This window comes from Cervus elaphus, chromosome 19, assembly GCF_910594005.1.
Source record: "Cervus elaphus chromosome 19, mCerEla1.1, whole genome shotgun sequence".
Lineage (NCBI taxonomy): Eukaryota > Metazoa > Chordata > Mammalia > Artiodactyla > Cervidae > Cervus > Cervus elaphus.
The window spans coordinates 58505685-58530671 of NC_057833.1; the positions used below are offsets into that span (position 1 = coordinate 58505685).

Consider the following 24987-nt stretch of genomic DNA (forward strand, 5'->3'; position numbering starts at 1 on the left):
GCTAATACTTTAAATTTTGGTTCCCAAATTCTGTTAAGCTATTAATGACCTATAAACAAACACTTAACTGTTTACTAATTAAAACTAATATATATTTTAAAACATAGCATGCTATTGTGTTATGACAGACAACGACTGATTTTTCAGGTTTTCAAACCTAAATTTTCTCAGTCCTATAGGCTTTCTTATAAAGGGCACCTTTAATTTTGTTTGATAAATCTGGTAAGCAGAATACTTGCAAGTCATAAATAGTACTGTAACAAGCTACTGATCTATACAAAGTCTATGAGTTTTATTTTGAATTGTTATGGTAAGTTGGCAATTAACTGACATAACTCTTTCTCAGTTTTAGATACCATTTTATTATATTTGGCCTTATTTTGTTATCTTCTAGTTTATTTTAAAAAAACTCTTAACACTTCTTTTGCTTATGATATTATATTAGCATGTTTTAGATTTCCCAGAGAATGTCTACTAATTTTTTTTCAATTGTGAGCTTGTTGTTTAACACTGAATTAAAATAAAATTCAGTATATTCTTTGCTTTCTTTTAAACTTCATATTGATACCAGTCGTATATTTAAAATATCTCATGAAGATTAAAAAATCTTGCTTCCTATCATTTCTACTCCAATATGCATTATATCCTACACAGAAAAAGCACTAAGACCTTTGTTACGTAGCAGACCTATAGGGTGCACACTTGCATTGCTGTGTATAATTGACTGCCTTGCTATAGGCCGATGAGGCTGCTGAACAACAGGTTGAACATTGGAAATATAGAATGAGCTATATTTGCTTAAATCATCTTGAACATTAATTTTATTGAATTGTTGAATGTTTCAAATATATTTGACTATATTTTATTCTTAGTCAAATATTCTAAAATTATTTACTGAGTATAATCTTAGAATTAATTTATTTCCTTTTGTATAAACCTAGGTATTGTGACCCAAAGAGGTTTTTTTTTTTCCACTGAGAAAGTCATTATGGAATTAAACATGAGTCTTTTTGGCCATTGCCTAGTGTTCTCCATAGGAATTTTGAAATATTTTCTTTGGGGAAATGATACAGCATTGGGATAGTGGTCACTGGCAACAAAGAAATTAAAGATGGCAGAAAGACTCAAGATAGAATGTGTGGATAAAGATACAACAGTATTACATAGTTTTTTGGATTTAGCATAAACTGTAGGTCATAAAGAGAAGATAGATACATGGATCAAACAAAAAAAATATGGATGTAATGGTCAGTGGTTTATTATTTATGAATATTCCTACTAAAATACATGATGAGGGAAAGAAGGACCTAAGTTGATGGAATGCGTGTGTGAATGGTAAAATACGTTGGATATTGAGAGTGTGAAGAAAAAAAACACAGATTATATGTGGTTTTATGGCTTTAACTACCTAGTTTTCTACATTTATGTAGAGTTTCTGTTGTAAAAACTGAGGGGCTCCTATATATAATTTTCTTGGTATAAATAGAATATATAAATCATTTAGGTCGAGTTGGAATTTTCTTTTTTGTGAAGATAGACCTGTTTGATTTTGACATCTGGTGTGCATTATTCTTACTTTACAGTCAGAGTAAAGATTATATATATATATTTTTTTCCCTCAAATTATAATGTGAATATGATTATACAAAGCAAGTGTGTATATGTGCATGTGTGTGTACATGTGTAAAAAAAGGACACTTTCATTTCTATGCCTTTGTCTTTTTCTGTCTCTCCTGAGTCTGCTGCTTTTTGCTTGCCAGTTTTTCTTTGTCTCTATCATTTTTATCATTGAACCCATCTGTGTAGAAAATAGAATGCTTGGTTTTTAAAATGTTAATGATTTATTTTTTGTTATTTTGTTCTCTCAACTTGTTTTCACCTCAAGAGTTAAGGAGCAAGTATAAGTCGTTTTAGTTCTCACATTCAAGAGGTGTTTCTGCTTTCTTTCCCGTCCGTTTGTCCATATGTTTGCTGGTCTCTGATAGGCTGTGCAGTGAGACAGCAGTTTACTATCTGTGTGTGTGTGAAATTAGCTAATTGGTGTTAGCAGAAATATTTTCACATGTTTTATAAGCAAAGAGCAGCAAGGTATATAAATGTAGATATGATCCAGACACGCGCACACTCACGACTGTCACTGCTCATGCATAGGCGCTCAGAAGTAATTAATGTTAATAAGATTTTAATGTGCTTGTGAGATCATAATGAGGAGAAATGAATGCTCTGATTAGGAAAAGGTAACTGTGTGTGTGTTTTGGCTTAGAACAAGATTTCAATTTTTATAAACCGCAATTTTAGAACTTGTTTGTGATTGCATCAATTGGTTTTTATTTTCAAATTAGAGGTCTGTTTAGCCATTTGAATGATTAACCAAATAAATGGGTAAAACCCTGATCATAAGGAACAGTGCAGGTTTTCATTTGCAAGGCAATGTTAGTGTACAGCAAGGCTCTGATCATGTCTTTTGCCAATGGACCATTTTTATGTTGTCTTTTAAAAAGGTTTTTCTCAGAAGCTACTTGTGGAAATAGTTCTAATTTTTATAAATGTAGATGTTATCTACATATTCTGGAGATACTAATCAGACACTGTAATTACTGTGTCTTAGATACATTCCTATCAGTAAAAAACGGTATGCTCAGTGTCCAAAGAATCCACACCATGCCTCTTGCATGTTGGGGAAAATGTACAACAATCTAGATTTTTCTTCCTAAACATATTGTTTACAAATTTTAGAGGTTTGGCAACTTTAAAGGTTGAAATAAAATATCTCAGGGTAAGGAAAGATGCTGTCTTTTCATGGACTCAAAGGCTGTGCAGTCAGCAGCTACACAATTGACAGGCTTGAATCCAGCCAGATGCTTCTCCAGAACAACTTTTTTTTTTTTTTTAATATTGTTTACAGAGTTTTGGTAAACATTTGTATTATTACTTTAAATTATAGGATAAAGCTAAATATCTACCTTGCCCCAGAGCACATAGAAATCACTTGCATATTTTTTTACTATAATAGTGGATTAAGATTTTCAAGAATTGGAATCCCTTTAAAAGTAAGTATAATACTGAAGTGGCTTCCCCTCGTGACTCAGCAGTAAAGAATCCGCCTGCAATGCCGGAGCTGTAGGAGATGCCAGTTCCATCCCTGGGTTGGAAAGATATCCTGGAGGAGGACATGACAACCCACTCCAGTATTTTGCCTAGAGAATCCCATGGACAGAGGAGCCTGGTGGGCTGCAGTCCGGAGGGACACAAAGAGTCAGACATGACTGAAGCAACCTAGCACACTTGCGTAATACTGAAATGCAAGAAGTCTTGGATTATTATGGGGCTATGGAATAGTATAGTTTAATTCCAGCAAATTCTGTAGTTGTGGCTTAGATTCTTTTAGGTTTTGGTTATATTCCTACAGTCTTTCTGCTGGAGTTTAAAAATGGTGGTGAAGAAAGAGAAGGTATTAGAGTTAGTTCTAATGAATAATTCTGCAGTTTCTGTGATTTCCCAGAGGTGTGTTGGATTTAGCTTTTTGTAGAATCCATGTCAGTGATGATTATTGGCTAAAAGAGGCATTTGCCTTTAATATTGTTTAATTGACTGTGAAGTCTTCTGTCATTGTGGCATCCTTTGGAAAAAATTTTCCAACTTGAAGTTTGTAAAGAAATTAATATATGTTTTCTTCCAGTGCTTGCTTTTTCTATTGTGATTTTTTTCCTATGCTGCTATACATACTTTTAGGTTTTCTACTCTATGTTGGGCTATCTATTTATATGCCATTATTGCTTTTTTAATTATAAAAAATTTAGAACATGTTTTAATATATGAAGTGTTAGCCTCCCACCTCACCCCCACCATTGCTCTTTTTGTTCAGGTTTTTTATGACTTTTCTTGCTTAGTTGTTTTTCTAAATGAACTTTATAATAAACTACCAGACTTCAAGGGGAAAATAAAACTGATGTTACCCTATTGGAATTATGATAAGTTCATGAATCAACATAGGGACAATTAATATCTCTATGAAGTTGAATCTCCATGTTCAAGAACCTGCTTTTCCCCTCCACTTATTAAATAACTTCTTTGTCTTTCAAAAGTGTTATACAGTTTTCCTTATAAAGGTTTTAAATGTTTGCTACTAAGGTTTGGTGTTCTATTCATTTGTTTATTTAATTGCCTGTGGGTTTTTTTTTTTTTTTTTTGGCTTCCCTAGTGGCTCAGATGGTAAAGAATCAATCTGCCTGCAGTTCAGAGACCCAGGTTCAATCCCCAGGAGAAGGGAATGGCAACCCACTCCAGTATTCTTGCCTGGAAAATTCCATGGACAGCAGAGCCTGGCAGGCTACAGTCCATGGGATTGCAAAGAGTCAAACATGACTCAGCAATGAACACTTTTATTTTTTTACATCCTTCCTATCCTAAACAGTTTTTCATAATATTTTTTGAGTTTTTTTGTTTGTTTGTGTATAGAAAATCTATTTATTTTGTGTGTTAATTTGGCAAATTCCCATTGTGCAAAATTCTCTTAATTTTTGTGGTAGCCTGAGGTGGGTTTGAGCTCCCATTCTAGCACACTGCTTAATCTCTGTGAGACCATGGACAAGTTATTCTGAGCCATTTTACTCACCTATAAACTGCAGATAAGAAAACCAAACTCCCACAGTGATGGAGACTAAATGAGATCATATTGTAAAGCTCCTAACATCTTGCCCAACATAATAGGGACTCAATTACTGATATACATTATTAATGTAATGTAATGTGATATGACAGTCTTCCCTGGTAGCTCAGTGATAAAGACTCGCCTGCAATGTAGGAGATGTGGATTCAATCCCTGGGTCAGGAAAATCCCCTGGAGAAGGAAATAACAACCCACTCTAGTATTATTGCCTGAGAGATCCATGGACAGAGGAGCCTGGCGGGAAACAGTCCATGGGGTTGCAAAAGAGTCAGGCACAACTTAGCAACTAACAACAACAACCATTATGTTCTACCATAAGAAATTGGCAACTTTTTTTTTTTTTAGTAAACAATGTACTAACTTGTGAATGAGCTTGTGTGGAGTAGATATTGAACATAAATGAACTGATGATGGCATTAAGGTATGTGGAATAATAGTGCTTGCCAGTCTATTATATAACACTTGTGAAACTGATGAAAAAACAGTAATTGATAAAAATGTGGTCCCATGATTTTTAAGCTTCTACTTTAATAAAATGGTTGTGAACTTTGTGAATAGACTCTTTTAAGGCATCTGACACTATTGTTAAAAAATGAGAATACCAGAATTTCAGGATCATTCTTATTCCTACCTCATGGTTGTTGTGAGGGTTAAGTGAGATAATGCATTGAAATTATAGTGCCATTATTAATAACAATAATGCAAATGCCTAGCTCACGGTAAGGGTTTGAAAATGGTAGTTGATTTTTTTTGTTACTATTTTATTATTACCTTTGCCAGTTCTCTACTCCCACATGTATTTCCCACCTCTATATATTCTTATTCTTACTAGTAGTGTTGTTCTCTGCTTAGAATAAATATATGAAATATGTCTTTCAATGGTCATTAACATAAACATAAAATAATGTATCTATAATTTGTCAATATTGAAATTAGCTAGGGTGAAGTAAGACTCCATTACTGGAGCATGAAAGAACTTTAATTGCTGTGGATGAAATTTCTGAGGAGTTGCAAGGATAAAGAAAAATTTCTCTCAAAGAATTATAGATATCTTTTGTCATAGTTTAGAGATTCCCAGACTTTTTGTTTGGAACTCAGTATCATTACTCCTCCACAGCCTCAGAATTCTCCTTTGTTCATTCATACATATGGAAAACAACAGAATCTCAGCTGGTGTAAGATATACAAACAGCAAGATTACCTAGATGAACTGTTCCTATTCAAGAAGTCTAGTAGGAGTAGGCTAGTGAGACAGGAAACAATTAGCTTGTATGCAAGATTTTGAAGGCAGACTATTAGGTTTGAATTCCTACTCTGAAGCTTAGTTCAGCTCACTTCAGTCACTCAGTTGTGTCCGATGCTTTTCGATCCCATGGACTGCAGCATGCCTGGCCTCCTTGTCCATCACCAACTCCTGGAATTTACTCAAACTCATGTCCATTGAGTTGGTGATGCCATCCAACCATCTCATCCTCTGTCACCCACTTCTCCTCCCACCTTCAATCTTTCCCAGCATCAGGGTCTTTTCAAATGAGTCAGTTCTTCCCATTAGGTGGCCAAAGTATTGGAGTTTCAGATTCAGCATCAGTCCTTCCAATGAATATTCAGAACTGATTTCCTTTAGGATTGACTGGTTGGATCTCCTTGCAATCCAAGGGACTCTCAAGAGTCTTCTCCAACACCACAGTTCAAAGGCATCATTTCTTCAGCGCTCAGCTTTCTTTAGAGCCGAACTCTTACATCCAGACATGACTACTGGAAAAACCATAGCTTTGAATAGACGGACCTTTGTTGGCAAAGTAGTCTCTGCTTTTTAATATGCTGTCTAGGTTGGTCATAACTTTTCTTCCAAGGAGCAAGCGTCTTTTAATTTCATGGCTGCAATCACCATCTACAGTGATTTTGGAGTCCCTAAAAATAAAGTCTGTCACTGTGTCCACTGTTTCCCCATCTATTTGCCATGAAGTGATAAGACCAGATGCCATGATCTTAGTTTTCTGAATGTTGAGCTTTAAGCCAACTTTTTCACTCTCCTCTTTCACTTTCGTCAAGAGGCTCTTTAGTTCTTCTTCACTTTCTGCCACAGGGTGGTGTTATCTGCATATCTGAGGTTATTGATATTTCTCCCAGCAATCTTGATTCCAGCTTGTGCTTCCTCCAGCCCAGCGTTTCTCATGATGTACTCTGCATATAAATTAAATAAGCAGGGTGACAATATACAGCCTTGATGTACTCCTTTTCCTATTTGGAACCAGTCTGTTGTTCCATGTCCAGTTCTAACTGTTGCTTCCTAACCCAAATACAGATTTCTCAAGAGGCAGGTCAGGTGGTCAGGTTTCCCATCTTTTGAAGAATTTTCCAGAGTTGTTGTGATCCACATAGTCAAAGGACTTGTCATAGTCAATAAAGCACAAGTAGATGTTTTTCTGGAACTCTCTTGCTTTTTCGACGATCCAGCAGATGTTGGCAATTTGATCTCTGGTTCCTCTGCCTTTTCTAACCCAGCTTGAGCATATGGAATTTCACAGTTCACATATTGTTGAAGCCTGGCTTGGAGAATTTTGAGCATTAGTTTACTAGCATGAGATGAGTACAATTGTGTGGTATTTTGAGCATTCTTTGGCATGGCCTTTCTTTGGGATTGGAATCAACACTGACCTTTTCCAGTCTTGTGGCCACTGCTGAGTTTTCCAAATTTGCTGGCATATTGAGTGCAGCACTTTCACAGCATTGTCTTTTAGGATTTGAAATAGTGCATAACTTTAAGTGAGTTATTTTGCCTATCTGTGTTTCAGTTTCCTTACCTACAAAATGAGGCTGAAAATAGAACCTACTATATAGGACTGTACCCACTTGTGGATGGGACTGGTGATAGAAGCAAGGTCCGAGGCTGTAAAGAGCAGTATTGCATAGGAACCTGGAATGTTAGGTCCTTGAATCAAGGCAAACTGGAAGTGGTCAAACAGGAAATGTCAAGCCTGAATGTCAACATTCTAGGCATCAGCGAACTAAAATGGACTGGAATGGGTGAATTTAACTCAGATGACCACTATATCTACTACTGTGGGCAGGAATCCCTTAGAAGAAATGGAGTAGCCATCATAGACAACAAAAGAGTCCGAAAAGCAGTACTTGGATGCAATCTCAAAAATGACAGAATGATCTCTGTTCGTTTCCAAGGCAAACCATTCAGTATCACGGTAATCCAAGCCTATGCCCCAACCAGTAACACTGAAGAAGCTGAAGTTGAACAGTTCTATGAAGACCTATAAGACCTTTTAGAACTAACACCCAAAAAAGATGTCCTTTTCATTATAGGGGACTGGAATGCAAAAGTAGGAAGTCAAGAAACACCTGGAGTAACAGGCAAATTTGGCCTTGGAGTACAGAATGAAGCAGGGCAAAGGCTAATAGAGTTTTACCAAGAGAACGCACTGGTCATAGCAAACCCCCTTCTCCAACAACACAAGAGAAGATTCTACACATGGACATCACCAGATGGTCAACACCTAAATCAGATTGATTATTTTCTTTGCAGCCAAAGATGGAGAAGCTCTATACAGTCAGCAAAAATGAGACCAGGAGCTGACTGTGACTCAGATCATGAACTCCTTATTGCCAAATTCAAACTTAAACTGAAGAAAGTAGGGAAAACCACTAGACCATTCAGGTATGACCTAAATCAAATCCATTATGACTATACAGTGGAAGTGAGAAATAGATTTAAGGGACTAGATCTGATAGACAGAGAGCCTGATGAACTATGGACGGAGGTTCGTGACATTGTACAGGAGACAGGGAGCAAGACCATCCCCATGGGAAAAAAAATGCAAAAGGCAAAATGGTTGTCTGAGGAGGCCTTACAAATAGCTGTGAAATGAAGAGAAGCGAAAAGCAAAGGAGAAAAGGAAAGATATTCCCATTTGAATGCAGAGTTGCAAAGAATAGCCAGGAGAGATCAGAAAGCTTTTTCAGTGATCAATGCAAAGAAATAGGGGAAAACAATAGAATGGGAAAGACTAGAGATCTCTTCAAGAAAATTGGAGATACTGAGGGAACATTTCATGCAAAAATGGGCTCAATAAAGGACAGAAATGGTATGGACCTAACAGAAGCAGAAGATACTAAGAAGAGGTGGCAAGAATACACAGAAGAACTGTACAAAAAAGATCTTCATGACCCAGATAATCACAACGGTGTGATCACTCACCTAGAGCCAGACACCCTGGAATGTGAAGTCAAGTGGGCCTTAGAAAGCATCACTATGAACAAAGCTAGTGGATGTGATGGAATTCCAATTGAGCTATTTCACGTCCTGAAAGATGATGCTGTGAAAGTGCTGCACTCAATATGCCAGCAAATTGGGAAAACTCAGCAGTGGCCACAGGACTGGAAAAGGTCAGTTTTCAATCCAGTCCCAAAGAAAGGCAATCCCAAAGAATGCTCAAACTACCACACAATTGCGCTCATCTCACACGCTAGTAAAGTAATGCTCAAAATTCTCTAAGCCAGGCTTCAGCAATACGTGAACCCAGAACTTCCAGATTTTCAAGCTGATTTTAAAAAAGGCAGAGCAACCAGAGATCAAATTGCCAATATCCGCTGGATCATTGAAAAAGCTAGAGAGTACATCTATTTCTGCTTTATTGACTACGCCAAAGCCTTCGACTGTGTGGATCACAATAAACTGTGGAAAATTCTGAAAGAGATGGGAATACCAGACCACCTGACCTGCCTCTTGAGAAACCTGTATGCAGGTCAGGAAGCAACAGTTAGAACTGGACATGGAACAGCAGGCTGGTTCCAAATAGGAAAAGGAGTACATCAAGGCTGTATATTGTCGCCCTGCTTATTTAACCTATATGCGGAGTACATCATGAGAAACGCTGGGCTGGAAGAAGCACAAGCTGGAATCAAGATTGCTGGGAGAAGTATCTTAGACACCACCCTTATGGAAGAAAGTGAGGAGGAACTAAAAAGCCTCTTGATGAAAGTGAAAGAGGAGAGTGAAAATGTTGGCCTAAAGCTTAACATTCAGAAAGCTAAGATCATGGCATCTGGTCCCATTACCTCATGGGAAATAGATGGGGAGACAGTGGAAACAATGTCAGACTTTATTTTTTTGGGCTCCAAAATCACTGCAGATGGTGATTGCAGCCATGAAATTAAAAGATACTTGGTGATTGGAAGGAAAGTTATGATCAACCTAGGTAGCATATTAAAAAGCAGAGACATTACTTTGCCAGCAAATGTCCGTCTAGTCAAGGGTATGGTTTTTCCAGTGGTCATGTATGGATGTGAGAGTTGGACTGTGAAGAAAGCTGAGCAGCCCTTGGACTGCCAGCAGATCCAGCCAATCCATCCTAAAGGAGATCAGTCCTGGGTGTTCATTGGAAGGACTGTTGCTGAATCTGAAACTCCAATACTTTGGCCACCTCATGCGAAGAGTTGACTCACTGGAAAAGACCCTGATGCTGGGAGGGCTTGGGGGCAGGAGGAGAAGGGGACGACAGAGGATGAGGTGGCTGGATGGCATCACCGACTCAATGGGCATGAGTTTGGGTAAACTCCGGGAGTTTGTGGTGGACAGGGAGGCCTGGCGTGCTGTGATTTTGGGGTCGCAAAGAGTTGGACACAACTGAGCGACTTAACTGACTGACTGATATAGGACTGTCCTGAGGATTAAGTGATGGGATTCATGTACATCTTATAGAGCAATAATATAGTAAGCTCTCAATAAACATTTCTTTACTAGCTGAGCCATAAGGGAAGCCCAAGAATACTGGAGTGGGTAGCCTATCCGGTTCTCCAGAGGATCTTCCCAACCCAGGAATTAAACCCTAGTCTTCTGCATTGTAGGCAGATTCTTTATCAACTGAGCTATCAGGCAAGCCCTGATAAACATTGATTAACACCAATATAATATAGTAAGCTCTCAGTAATCGGATTCTTTACCAGCTGAGCCATAAGGGAAGCCCAAGAATACTGGAGTGGGTAGCCTATCCCTTCTCCAGTGGATCTTCCTGACCCAGGAATCCAGCTGGGGTCTCCAGCATTGCAGGCAGATTCTTTATCAACTGAGCTATCAGTGAAGCCCTGGTAGACATTGGTTAAAACTAATATACTTATTAGATAAAGCAGAATAAAATTAATGCTGCAAAACAATCAAAATGAAGTGATACAGTATTATAGAGGATGGTAATTACTGATTTTTTTCATTCTATGGCTGGGGGCATTGGAATTAGGGGAGTTTTCTTGGATGAAGTGATGTTTAAACTGAATCCTTGAAACATAATTTCTGTAGGGCGAGAGAATATGGAGAGGTAGGAGTCTGCTAGTTTCTAGGCTAGGTGGATAGTCTAAGCAATGATTTAAAGGTGGTACAGAAGTAAAAGTAAAAACTTCCTGGACTTTGGAATCAGAAAGACTGCTATCTGAAGCCCAGATTTGCTCCTTATTAGCAGTGTGGCCCTGGGCAACACAGGGTCTATTTGATTTCTTCCCCTCTGAGATGTGATCTGGTAACTCTGTCTAGACAGTAAGTTATAGTGATTATGGGGCTGACCTTGTCATGTGCTGCCTGTTGTCCAATGTCTGTAAAGTATTTTGTCCAATTTTTAGTTGTTTAATGCAGGAGGCTAACTCCTTTGTTGCTTCCGTCATTTTCAGAAGCAGAGGACCAAGATGTTACTTTCACTTTTCTCCTCATTGAGTTTGGGAGTTATCTAATTTTGTTAGCACCCTGTTGTTAGTTACCTTTGTTGTACTCACTTCATTGCATTACAATATTTAGTTCACTTATCTGCCTTTTCACTGCACTGGCTTCTTTGAAAATGGGGACTGTGTCTGTTTCACTTTTATTCCTACTACCAACCTGCTGCTATGGAGTCTGGAACATAGCAAGCTGTTACTGAATATCTTTTATATTCAGTATCATTACCATGAGTTGTACTTTAATGCTATACTGTGAAAGACTGAATGTTATGCTAGAGTTTGGACTTTATTTGGTAAACCACCCAAGGTTTTTAAGAAGGTAAGGGAAATTCCTTGAGCCTTTATTTTTATGGAAGGTAATTCTGGAAGCATAAAGAAGGATGACAGAGATTAGAGGATGAAAATACTTAGATTACTTAGGATTCTAGATAGTACAGTGGGAGTAGAAAGAACATTGACAGGATCTGGTGATTGTTTGAATGGGTGCTGCTAAAAGGGGTGGTGAAAAAGTGATGACTCAGGTTTTCAAAATGGTTGATCAAATCCTTTAGAATGAAATATTATGTTCTTCTGTCTTCTTTGATACCTAAATTAAGGATTTTAGTATAAAAATTTGAGAGCAAATATTCACAAAGAAGTAATTAATGGTAGAGATTTAACTTATTTTTTTACTAGAATAAAGCTTGAATTTGAAATTTTTATAATTCTTAAGGGAAATCAATTGTGGGTCTTATTTTATTATGTAGTAATTTTCCATTGTACTCTAAATATCATTGTCTCTCTTTACATACATTTTCCCTCATTATAATCTGTTTTCATTGGCTACCATATTTATGTGTATATGTATTTCTCTTTCCTCATTAGTTTCTAGGTTTTTCTGAAAGATTGCTTCTTTTAGTCTTTAGAATGTGTTGGTGTCGGACTCAAATTCATTTTGTGTAGTTGTGTGGGATAGTACCTGTAGAAGAACTGAGAGTAAGAATTAATTTTTCTCAAAAATATTTCAAAGTTTCTTTTGTAGTATCAGTTTTCACCCAAATTGTCTTCTCTTTTTGAGAGAAGTTAAAAGAGCTACTGAGAGAGTTGAAGCCGTGGTAGAAGTGGAGGAACAAGAAATGTTAGAACAATTATGGAAACCCTCCAATGCCAAACATTTATGTATTAAATGTAGTCATTGAAAAGTTAAAACACTTATAACAAGAACTTATTTACAGTGGTCTGAAGGACATTAATTAGACCTAATGGATTGAAAATGTGGAAAGAAAATTTTTCTCCTAGAGACTTCTATTCATTCAATCCTGTAAGGAAGTAATGCTTCTTATAAAGTGTTATCTAACTCGAAAAGAATGATACAGTGTTTGAATCAACAATAGCATCCTGACAGGGTAGGGGAATATTTTTGATTTTGCATCCCATTTCTCATTTTAGTTTCTTCTGTAAACTATGTGTTACTCCTGTTACAGAGAAAGACACACCCAGTGACTACCATTTGTTGACTCACTCTGTGCTGGTAACCGAACTATGAGGCAAATATTATCTCCCTCTGCACAGCAGTCTCACAAGGTAGATATTATTTACATATTATCAGTGAAGAATCTAAGGCTAAATTAGATTAAATAACTTCCATAAAGCTACATGTCTAGTTATGGCAAGTTATTTGGAATCAGTGGTATAATAGGTAAAAAGAGATTGCTAAATCTAATGTGTATTCTGTTACGTGCAACGAAAGGAGGTTTTACCTTTCATCCAGTAGATAGAGGAAGATGATCTGTTTTGGAATAGGAGTCAAAAAGGGCTAAGGAACGCAGGCAAGTGTGTTTCTGACTGGTCGGAGTGAGTGTATCCGGGAATGCTGACGCCTCACTGTGCCATGTCTCTACAAAATTCTAGGTGCTGCTTTACTACTTTGTACAGTGATGTCCAGGGCAACTCAAAACTGCATTATGCCTTGCTGAGGCCAGTTAAGGAGCCAGGAGCAATGGTGACTACAGGGAATTTTTTTTTTTTTTTTTATAACTTTTAACTGTATTTGGAACATCTTTTGTGGGGCAGGCTTATTCCGTAAAACTTATTCCAGGCCATTAGAGCACCTTGGACCCAATGCCATGTATTGAAAGTCAAATCAGTTTCAACTCTGATCTAATCTCAGAGTCTGTGGTCCTAATCAGTGTTTTATTGTGTATAATAAGCATATTATTTAGTTACTTGCATCAGTTTCTGAAAATCCTGGATACAGTTTTAAACGCCAAAGTGATTTTGAGTACCAGCCCTGAGGAAAAAAAAAATCAATTATATAAAATGATCTCTTACTATAAATAGGGAACCCCAAGAACATATAATCAATTAGAATTTATCAGTTTCTTTTAATGGCAAGAATATTTACACCTGGGTGAATTTTAGTGATTAAAAAACCCTGTCTCTTCTAAGTTCCGCTGTAAAGAAGTCTAGTTATTTGCCTTAGTTTCAAAAGAATAATTCCCTAAGTATTTCAAAATGTCTGATGGGCTGCCCCAGCTATTCTCTTTAGAAGCTTCTTTCTCATCCTCATGGCACATCCCTCTGGCATGCATGACCAGCTGCAAGCAAAACCCTGTGGAATAAGAATTCTTTCATCCCTTTGTGTGATGTGTTTCATTTTCGGAGTTTGGATGATCCTCTTCGGCAGCAGAGGCAGGCATTGTTAGTTTCAATAGGCGGCCTGGATGTGCAAGAACAGTCATCATAGAGACAGGCTCTCAGGGTCTATCCCTTCGTTCCATGGTGCTGTGTTAGATCAGTTTCCGCTGCTGGATTAATGGCCAGAGAAAAAGGAAGACAAACTGTACCCAAATCAATCCAATTAAAGTGCTTGGACTTTACTGACGTGCAGTGCATCCTATTGTTTTCTCAACTTCCTAACCTATGGTTAATTTTTCCAGCCAGTAGAAAGGAATGACATAAATAAGAGAATTATCTCAAATTTGCAGTTTTCTTAAGTTTGAAAAGCCTTCAACATTTTGTTCTATAAGATGAAATAATAATATGTGTTTTGTATAGTTGAACTTTTTGGGGGTTTGATCTTTCTATCTCTCCTCGTATTTTCACCAAAATTACTGCCAGAACTTATTATATGAAACTGCTCAACCTTTAACATTTTGTCTCTGTTCACAGTCGCCACTGCAGCATTAGTTCATTCTGGGCATTTTGGCTTTCTTGAATCTCCAATTGATTCCAACTCTGATGACTGGTGATATCCTTTTCCAGGTTAATCAAGTATTCTCTACTTGTGCTCTGTCATCCATGCCACTCTAAGGAGGAAGGTAATTTGGGCTTTGGGCTCTCAGTCCCATCATTTGTGAAATGACCTCCCTGACTCTATGTTCAAAGTACAAGCTAGGATTTCAAGTAATAGTATATTATATATGTATGATGACTGATAGTTTGTAAAGTGTTTTCATATATATTATTTTATGTAATTCTGACCATAGTTCTGTGAGATGGAGAGAGCAAGTGTTATTGTCTCCTTTTTTAAATAAGGAAAGTATAATTCAGGGAGGGGAAGTGAATTATTCCACATCAAATTAGTAGTAACAGGTTGAACCTGAACTTTAAATTTAGAGCTTTTACCACATAAGGTGGTGGTTTCCTCTGGTTGGGACTTTTTTTCTTAAAGTCTGAGTTTCTTCATTTATTAATTACACATTTTTATGTGTATGAGTGTATATGTACATACTCACACATGTAAAGTAGGGAACAGGCTTTGTTATACTTTATTGAGCTTAAGATAGAATTTTATGACTTTAGGTTTTATCAGTGAAGTAGTCTCCCAGTATTTCTATTTAAGAAACATAAGAAGAAATGTATTAACTTCCTAGTATAGAATTTTGGTGTTATTGTAAACCCGCTATCAAATATGATTATATTTTTCAATTGTAAATCCATTCTGCCAGAAACCTAATATACTTATTAAATAGTATTCTTTGTGATTAGGGAAGGTATGAATATAGTAGAAGCCCTCCTGGCCAATCCCTACTTTAGGCTGATAGGAAACTCTGAATTATGGTGTATTTCTGTCTCCCTGTTTATTTGCTGTTATGCTTATTTAGAGTCATTTGTGTTTGTTTTTAAATTTGTTTATGCCAGTTGAATGTGCAATGGTAATTTAATTATGCAAACTGGTGAAATATGAGTAAAAAAGTATAAATATCTATTGATATTGTGAAATTTAAGTTGACTGATTTGGAAAGACTTTTTAAAGGTGAATCACTAAAACAAATTAGTGTGGGTAGACAACAGTGAAAGATCTCCCAGGGCAAGGGTAGTGGATGAATGTAAAAATTTGGAAGGGTCCTGCATTCAACTTGCTTTGCAAGTCTCTTTAAGCACTCACTGCCATTAAATAAACAAAATCTTTAAACTCTCACTGACTTTACATAAATACTACATTGTGGAACAGTCTGAGTAAGGAGAATAATGTGACTTAGCAGATCAAGAGTCAATGACAGCCTTTGATCTTACATAAAAGATTGGTCAATCAGTGTAAATTTTATGTTTTAACTTTAAAGGAATGAAATACCTTTAAATTCATTTAAGCAACTTTCCCCCTGTTTTTCTGTATCCTGTTTAAAATATGAAGATAAAAATAATTTTACCTAACAAGGAATTTTTTTGAATATGTGAGGATTAAATGAGATAATACATGCAGAGTGCAGAGCACCTAGAACAATGCCAGGCACAGATACTGAAAACATTAGCTATCATTGTCATCATCAATATCATTTCCTCTCCCCACCTCCTCCTCTTCATCCTCTGAGTTTATTTGCTGAAGGGCTTACATACACTGATATTAAAAAATATAATCTTCTTGATCACAACAGCCAGCTATTGGAATATTATGTTTGGATTGGCAGTGAAACTGTCCATTTCCTAAGCCCACCCCACCCTACTCTTTCTTTCAGATTTATGAGAAGAGGAAGTATAACTATAACTCATTTATTCTCAGGAACTGCTGAGACCTGAAATTGTAGGTGAAACATAAGTGAAAGGGTCAGATGTAGTCTCAGCTGAAGACTATCAAAAGGGTTGAAACGTGGAGAGTTTCAGGTGGAGTTGTGTGTAGTGCTTACACGGCATGTACCCACACGGAACCTAGATCCAGTCAAGATGCTTTTCCACATTTGTTTTGTTCAGTGGCTAAGTCATGTCTGACTCTTTGCAACCCTGTGGACTGCAGCATGCCAGGCTTCCCTGTCCTTCACCATCTCCTGGGTCTAGTCAAGTTGTTTCTCTACAGAGTTCTCTCACAATTGTAAATAGAGAACACGGAAAAGAAAAAAGAAATATTGAACAAAAAAAAAAACCCTGGTAGCTAAATGGGAATAAGGATAAGCATTGTACTGTATGCCTTCAATTCCTAAATGCTTCTGCTGACCAGTAGGTTACAGGTCTTCATTAAGGATTCCACATTTAGAAACTGCTTTTAGGAGGAGAATTTTCTAAGTGCTGACACACACATTTTCATATCATTTCACATCCTGTTGTCCTGTGTAAGAATGTGCTCTTCATAGAAAAAAAGACTTAAACTCTAGGGGCAGAGATGTTACCAGCAATGCTGATAGTGTCCTCCAGGGTTTGGATGTTAGTGCTCAGTGGTAAAGAATTTGCTAGGAGTGCAGAAGCTGCACAAGATGTGGGTTCTTTCCCTGGGTTAGGAAGATCCCCTGGAGGAGGGCATGTCAGCCCACTCCAGTATTCCTGCCTGGAGAATCCCATGGACAGAGCAGCCTGGAAAGCTACAGACCGTAGGGTTACAAAGAGTTGGATGTGACTGAAGCGATTTAGCATGCACACAATATAATGGTTGACTCAGTGCTGGTGGCATTGGAATGAATGTGCCATCAATGGATTCTTTTTTAATTACTACTATTCATAGAAGTGTTGTTATTTACCTTCTATAGATGGCTTGCATGACACTTCCATAATTTTAAAAGCTAAAGCAAATAGGTAGCCAAGGGGAGTGTAAGACATTTTCCAAAGTTGAGAAACAGTTTTTAAATGGTATAATCTGAAGTTTATTAAGTACCACTTTGTGTCCTTAAACAATAGAGTTATCACTGTTGGTCACTTTCTATGCCTATTATGGAATTAGGTCTATTTCATTTTCGTATTGTAGTCCATCCTTACTGGTCATAAAACCTTTGAATGGAAGAAATCTTGTCTTTCCACTTCATGACTCTTTATATCATTGGGATTGCTTCAGTTTATACAACATACATTTTCCTTGTTGTTGTTCAGTCATTTAACTGTGTCTGACTCTTTGCAGCTCCAAGTATTGCAGCACGGCAGGCTCCTCTGTCTACCGCTATCTCCCAGAGTTTGCTCAAATTCATGTCCGTTGAGTCAGTGTTGCCCCCAACCATTTCATCCTCTCCTTTTGCCTTCAATGTTTGCCAACATCGGGTTCTTTTCCAATGAGTTGGCTCTTTGCATCAGGTGACCACAGTATTGGAGCTTCAGCATCAGTCCTTCCAATGAATATTCAGGGTTGATTTCCTTTAGAATTGACTGGTTTGGTCTCTGTGCTGTCCCAGGAACTCTCAAGAGTCTTCTCCAACACCACAAAGCATCAATTCTTTGGCGCTCAGTCTTCTTAATGGGCCAATTCTCACATCCATTGATGACTACTGGTAAAATCATAGCTTTGACTATACAGATCTTTGTCAGCTAAGTGATGTCTCTGCTTTTTAATGTGCTGTCTAGGTTTGTCATAGCTTTCCTTCCAAGGAACATTTTGCATTTTTCTACCCACTAGTTATATTAAAATTTCTCCTCTACTTTGTCTTTTCTGTGCTCTTGTTTTAATCATTATTTGTGCATGTGTGCTCAGTCGCTTCAGTCATGTTCGACTCTTTGCGACCTCATGGACTATAGCTTGCTAGTCTCCTCTGTCGCTGTGATTCTCCAGGCAAGAATACCTGAGTGGTTGCCATGTCCTTCTCCAGAAGATCTTCCCAACCCAGGGATAGAACCCATGTCTCCCGCAACTCCTACAGTGCAAGCGGGTTCTTTACCCACTGAGCCACCTGGGAATCCCTTCAATTGTTATATATCCTATCAATATTGGCTATCCTCAGCCTTTTGCCCAGGAGTGTGTCTTCACATATTTTTCTTTGCTCTTCCATATGTCAGCATTTGTTAACATGTATAGCCTATACTTTTATTTCTTAGTTTGTTGATTTAAATTTTGTCCCTTTTTTTTTCTTTAGCTACACCATTTCCATAGTCATTTTAGATGAGGACAACAGTGGAATTTATAAAAACTAGATAGCATCCCGGAAAATACCCATCTTTATTCTGTAATATGATATGCTCGGTATTCAGACTTCTACCTAGTGAGAATCTACACATTATACCTTTTTGTTATACAAGATATTTTTAAGGTGATGGGATTCAAGAGAATTTCTTTTTTTCAGAGGAAATTCCTGATATTCCTGATATTTAGAGTCTTTTGCTAAGCACCTTAATAGAAATAGAAAAGAGTAGTCTCAGTTTGAATATGTTCACAGTGCTCTGTTTTTGACTCATATGCCTTGGGCCTGCTCCTTGATTTCTTAAAAAATTATATTTATTTTTTCCCAGTTTTATTGAGATATAATTGACATACAGCACTGCATACATTTAAGGTGTGTAGCATAATGATTTGACTCACATACACCATGTAGTAACTCTGGTGAATATTCATCATCTCATATCAATGTAAAATAAAAGAAAAAGAAAAAATTTTTTTCCATGTGATGAGACCTCAGGATTTACTCTCTTAGCTTTCATATATAACATAAAGCAGTATTATTTATCTTGATCATGTTGTATATTACATCCCTAGTACTTATTTATCTTTTATCTTTTGATCACCTTCGTCCAATTCCCTTCCCTTCCACCCCCTGTTTCTGGTGATTACAGATCTGATTTCTTTTTCTGTAAGATTATTTGTCTTTTTTTCTTTTTCTTTTTGGAAGTATAATCAACCTACAACACTGCTGGTATACAACATAGTGATTTGATATTTCTATACATTACAAAATGATCACTATGATTAGTTTCGTTACCATCTGTCACTACTGTAAACTATTACATTATTATTTACTATATTCCTCATGCTGTACATTTCGTTCCCATGACTCATTTATTTTGTAACTGAAAGTTTGTACCTCTTAATATCCCTCACCTATTTCTTTCCTCCATTCCTCACTCTCTGGCAACCACCTGTTTAGCGCTCTCTGTATTTGTGACTCTGTTTCTGTTTGTTCACTTGTTTATTTTTTCTTTCAAATTCCACATATGAGTGAAATCATACAGTGTTAATCATTCTCTGATTTATTTCACTTAGCATAATACCTTTTAGATTTATCTATGTTGTCACAAATGGCAAGATTTTATTTTTTTATGTCTTGGTATGGACAGAGAAGTCTGGTGAGCTACAGTATATGGGATCACAAAGAGTTGGACGTGACTGAGCAACTAACACTGATTCAGTATTCTGTGTTTTTTGATTGGAACATTCAGTCCATTTACATTTAAAGTAATTATTAATAAGTATATACTTACTGTGGAGAAGGAAATGTCAATCCACTCCAGTATTCTTGCCTGGAGAACCCCCATGGACAGAAGAGCCTGGTGGGCTATAGTTCATAGGGTTGTAAAGAGTTGGACACGACTGGATCAACTTAGCACACACACACACACGTGTACTTACTGATATTTTGTTAATTGTTTTCTAGTTGTTTTAAAAGGTGTTTTTATTCCTTTCTTCTTCTTTTACTCTCTTCCCTTGGAATTTTGTGATTCTCTTTAACATCATATTGGCTTGTGGTTGCCAAGGGGCATATATATACTATGTATATATATATATATATATATATATATATATCATATATATAGCGTGTGTGTGTATAATTAAATTGATAATCTATTAATTTAGAGTGCATATTTACTCCCCTTCACATTTAATGTTTTTGACATCATAGTTTACATCTTTTTGTTTTGTGTATTCCTTGGCTACTTACTGTGGATATAGGTGATTTTTACTATTTTTATATTTGAATCTTCCTACTAACTTCATAAATAGTTGATTTCCTACCTTTATTGTATGTTTGCCTTTACCAATGAGATTTTTCCTTTCATAATTCTAATATTTCTAGTCAGGCCTTTTATTTTCCACTTAGAGAAATCCCTTTAACATTTCTTATAAAACTAGTTTCGTGGTGCTGAACGCTTTCAGATTTTGCTTGTCTAGAAAACTCTCTCTCTCCTTCAACTCTAAATGATAGCCTTGCCAGTAACAGTATTCTTGGTTGTAGGGTTTTTCCTTTTTCTTTTTAAATAAATGGTGCCACTCCTTACTGGCCTGCAAAGTTTCTGCTGAAAAGTCATCTGACAGTTTTATGAGAGTTCCTTTGTATAAAACTAGTTGCTTTTCTCATGCTATTTTTAATATTTTCTTTCTGTCTTAGTGTGGATCTTGTTTGGGACTTTCTATGCTCTTTGGACATGGACATCAGTTTTCTTTCCCAGGTTGGGGAAGTTTTCCTCTATTATGGCTTCAGGGAATTCTCTGCCTTTATCTCTCTCTTCTCCTTCCTGGACCCCTATAATGTGAATGTTAGAGGCTTGATGTGACAGAGGTCTCTTAAACTCTCCTCATTTTTTAAAATTGATTTTTTTTTTCTTTTTTTTCTTCAGCTTGGGTGGTCTCTAGTACTTTGTCTTTCAGTTCACTGATCTGTTCCTCTATATTATCTAATCTGCTATTGATACCGTCTAGTAATAAAAATACATTTTATTTCAGTTATATTCTTCAACTCTATTTGATTCTTTATGTTTTCTATCTCTTGGTTAAATTCCTCACTGTGTTTATCTATTATTCTCCCAAATTCACTGAGCCTCTTTATGATCATTAACTTTGACTCTTCATCAGATAGATTGCTTATCTATAATTTGCTTAGTTCTTCTTCTGGGGTTTTATCTTGTTCCTTTGGAACATACTCCTTTGTTTTCTCGTTTTGCTTAATTCTCTGATTATGTTTCTGTATTAGATAGGTGGCTCAGATGGTAAAGAATCCACCTGCAATGTGGGAGACCTGGGTTCAATCCATGGGTTGGGAAGATCCCTTGGAGAAGGGTATGGCTACCCACTCCAGTATTCTTGCCTGCAGAATTCCATGGACAGAGGAGCGTAGCAGGCTATAGTGCATGGGGTCACAAAGAGTAGCACCCTTTGTGAAGTGAGTGACCTTCACTTTCACTTTCATTAGATAGGTCAGTTATATTTCTTGACCTTGGAGAAATGGTATTTTATAAGATATATTCTGTGAGGCCCAGCAGCATACTTCCCTCTAGTTATTGGAGCTGTGTGATTCAAGTCTGTCTCCAGTGTGTGCTGGGTGAGCTCTTCTGTTGCGGTGGCCCCAACTACTGTGGGAGCACTTGTAGGCAGGGCTGGCCCCCAGCATGTTTGGCTGCCAAGCCCTGCCTCTTTCAGAGGCTACCAGCCACTGGTGGGTGAAGACATGTTCTGGAGTAGCTGGCTTTGGGGTCCAGGGATACCAACTAGTGTAGCCACTTAATATTTTAAATTTTAGGTTGTGGGTTAAGGCATTTTTGTAATTGCGCTGGGTTGAATTGCTAAACTTCAGACTTCTGGCTGGCAAGTTGACTTTAGTGCCTCAAGGCACATGAGGTTGTCATGGTAGAAGTGCACAATTAGATTATGTGCATGTGCCATGGTGCTGTTTCTATTTGGTTTAGAAGGCAGTTTGGATATCATTACAGTAATATGAAAGGCAGTAACTTGATCAAAATTCTAGCTAAAAAAGTTCTTATTTTTGTGTATTTCTCATCTGGAGAGGTATGTGGAGGACAATCTAAAGATAAGAGTACTGAAAATGGAAACACCTTTATTTTACTTGCTTTCCAAGTAGTATATACTGTTTTGTTAGGTTGAAAAATTTTGCTATGTTATCTATTGAATGATTTAACAGATGTCCAAATAAAGATCAGACTGATGTTTCATATAAAGGTCTGCTGGATATATCTATCTATCTATCTATCTATCTATCTATCTATATATACACACTTTTAAAAATATATATTTATGACATTTTGACTAAGTTGATCATCTGTAATAATAAATTCTATTGGATTATTTGGCTTATTAAATAGTAGATAAGCTTCTTCTGCCTGGGTTTGTTGGCCTGAAATTGCCTATAATTTCATTTATTCATTCATTCTTTCTTTCTTTCCCTGGGCACCTATTATGTTATGTATTTGGCACAGTAGAGAATACAAAGATGGTTAAGACATGGCCCCTACCTGCTAAAATCTGTAGTCTAGTAACTATTATATAAAACTTTCTTAGATTTGGCCTTTACTATAAAAATGTGTTGATCCTGTAATTATTTCATGTCCAGAAGATCTAATTGCTATTGTCTCCATCAAATATTTAATTTGCATCTTTAGTGTTCTGGATACTGAATTTAATGTACTGCCAATAACTTTAAACAGATTATACTCTCCAAATGATAGCATAAAATGTTATAAAATATTATGGTAAACAGAACTTTATTAAATATTTTTATAGGTTTAATACTATTTTTTAAAATCATATCACCCTCTTTCCTTTCATTTGATTCCTTCTTTATTTGAGAGAGGAGATGGGGAAAAAAGCTGTCATTCAGTAGTAATGAAAATCCAGTGTAAACAGAAAACCCAAAAGAAGCCTCTTTATTTCTATCTGATTTCTAATTCAATAAAGTGCCAGTTTAGGAGCCTCAAGATATGCAGTTGGAGAGATACACAGGTGCTACCATGAAGTACCTTATATAAGTCATGCTAAGGATCTGGAAATGAGGTGGGATCCACTAAAGGTTTTATACTTCCGTTGAGAAAAAAGCATTTCATCAATTGAGTGTAGGAGAAAGAGTGTAAAGAGAAGAAACTAGTGTGTGAGATCAGTTAGCAGATAAAGAGTGGCAATCAGGATGAAGTACAGGGAGGGTCTGATCTGAAAGTGTCTGTGAAGCTGTGAGGAATATCAGGAGGGATGGACTCATGAGATTTTTAGAAGGTAGAATTGGTAAAATTTGGGGACAGCATAGATGTGGGGTGGGAGTTGGTTGCTGTTAAGGAAAAAGAAGTTGAGGATGACTTTCAAGTGGTTTGCTTGAGTACCTGGGTGGTACTATTCATGGAGGAAAAGATTATTTTAGGAGAAGCGTTCAGTCTGAGGTCAGGGAGAGTGTGAGGATGGGAGATAAAGAAGGATATAAATAATTCAATTGATTTCAAACATAAATTTCCTTTACTTGGAGAAAATATGGTGTCATCTTATGACCTGAAAGAGTAAAACTTAGATGAACTTAGATGAAGTCTGCCATGTCGAAGGAGAGAGAGTTTCATGGGAGAGTATTGATTAGGAAATTTTGGTAAAAAGTAGAAGGTTTAGAATCAGATATTTACTCTTGGAGTCTTTTTTTCTCAGTTTTTAAAAAATTAATTTATTTTTTATTGACGGATAATTGCTTTACAGAATTTTGCTTTTTTCTGTCAAATCTCAACATGAATTTTTAATTAATGGCAAATTTCTTCCATTTTGTTTACCAAAAGTTAGACTGCCATATTAAAAAGTTTTGGCTTTATTATGTGTGTGGGAGTTCTTGGAGAGTGGGGACTTTAAGAGGTTATCTATGTGAGGAGGCAATATGGTAATGAAGGCAAGTTCAAGTACCAGCTGTATGAATTGCTAGTTAAATAACCTTGCATAAACCACTTAACTTTTGAAGCTTCCATTTTTTCACCTCTAAAATAAAAGGATTGAATCAGATGATCTCTGAGAAGCTTTTTAACAGTAAAAACCCTATGATTTTATGACCCTATAAATGGCATGATTATACCTATAGGATTAACATCTTAGAAACTTGAACAACAGACTTCCAGTTAAACTTGGTGACTGAACACGTTTTCCCTTGTTCCTTACAAGTAAAGGACTAAAAGTATGACTAAAAGGCTAAAAAAGTACAAATCCACAAGCATAATAAAGAAGAGGAAGCAACATGTGAAAGAGATACAATTTTTGGAAGCTGTAAAGTGGATGAAGGAATTAGTAGAATGGAGAAAGCTAAATACAAGTCCCTGGAAAGTATTGTGCCAAGGAAAAAGCAAGCCAGTTCATGCTCCAGAACTGGCTTAAGAATTGGAGGCAGTACTTCCTCTGGAAGACAATGGCTGAAGTAAAAATATAATTAATATACTCAGATAGATAGAAGATAGTACTTCCATGAAACATGACAGAATAATATAAAAAATGAATAATCAGAGAATAAGCACTCAGCTGTAATAACTTTAACAGGATTGAAATTTTCAGAGCAGAAAGTCAAAGGGATAACAGGAGAGCAGATAAAATCAGAATGTCTCACAAACAAAACTCTTATTAATAACAGTTTCAGAAAATGGGGGAAAGCAGAGAAAGTGATAGGGAAGAGATTAGCATGAAATCAAATCATACTTTTTTTTTTTCAAAACTGAAGAACATGTGTTTGTTAGCCATCAGTATGTCTTCTTTGGAGAAATGT

The 24987-nt window shown here is 36.7% G+C and overlaps 1 protein-coding gene across 24 annotated transcripts in view; it reads left to right on the forward strand.

The window, feature by feature from the left end:
- The window catches only part of ZBTB20 (zinc finger and BTB domain containing 20), an 848937-nt gene that overhangs the window by 62022 nt on the left and 761928 nt on the right, over positions 1 to 24987 (forward strand). Inside the window, exon 1 of one of the 24 annotated variants that reach the window (XM_043874087.1) lies at positions 14555 to 14682. The exons of the other annotated variants lie outside the window; for them this stretch is intronic. The gene's annotated coding sequence lies outside the window, so the exon portion shown is untranslated. Of the gene's footprint in view, positions 1 to 14554; positions 14683 to 24987 lie in introns of those variants that run through there. 24 annotated transcript variants of the gene reach the window in all.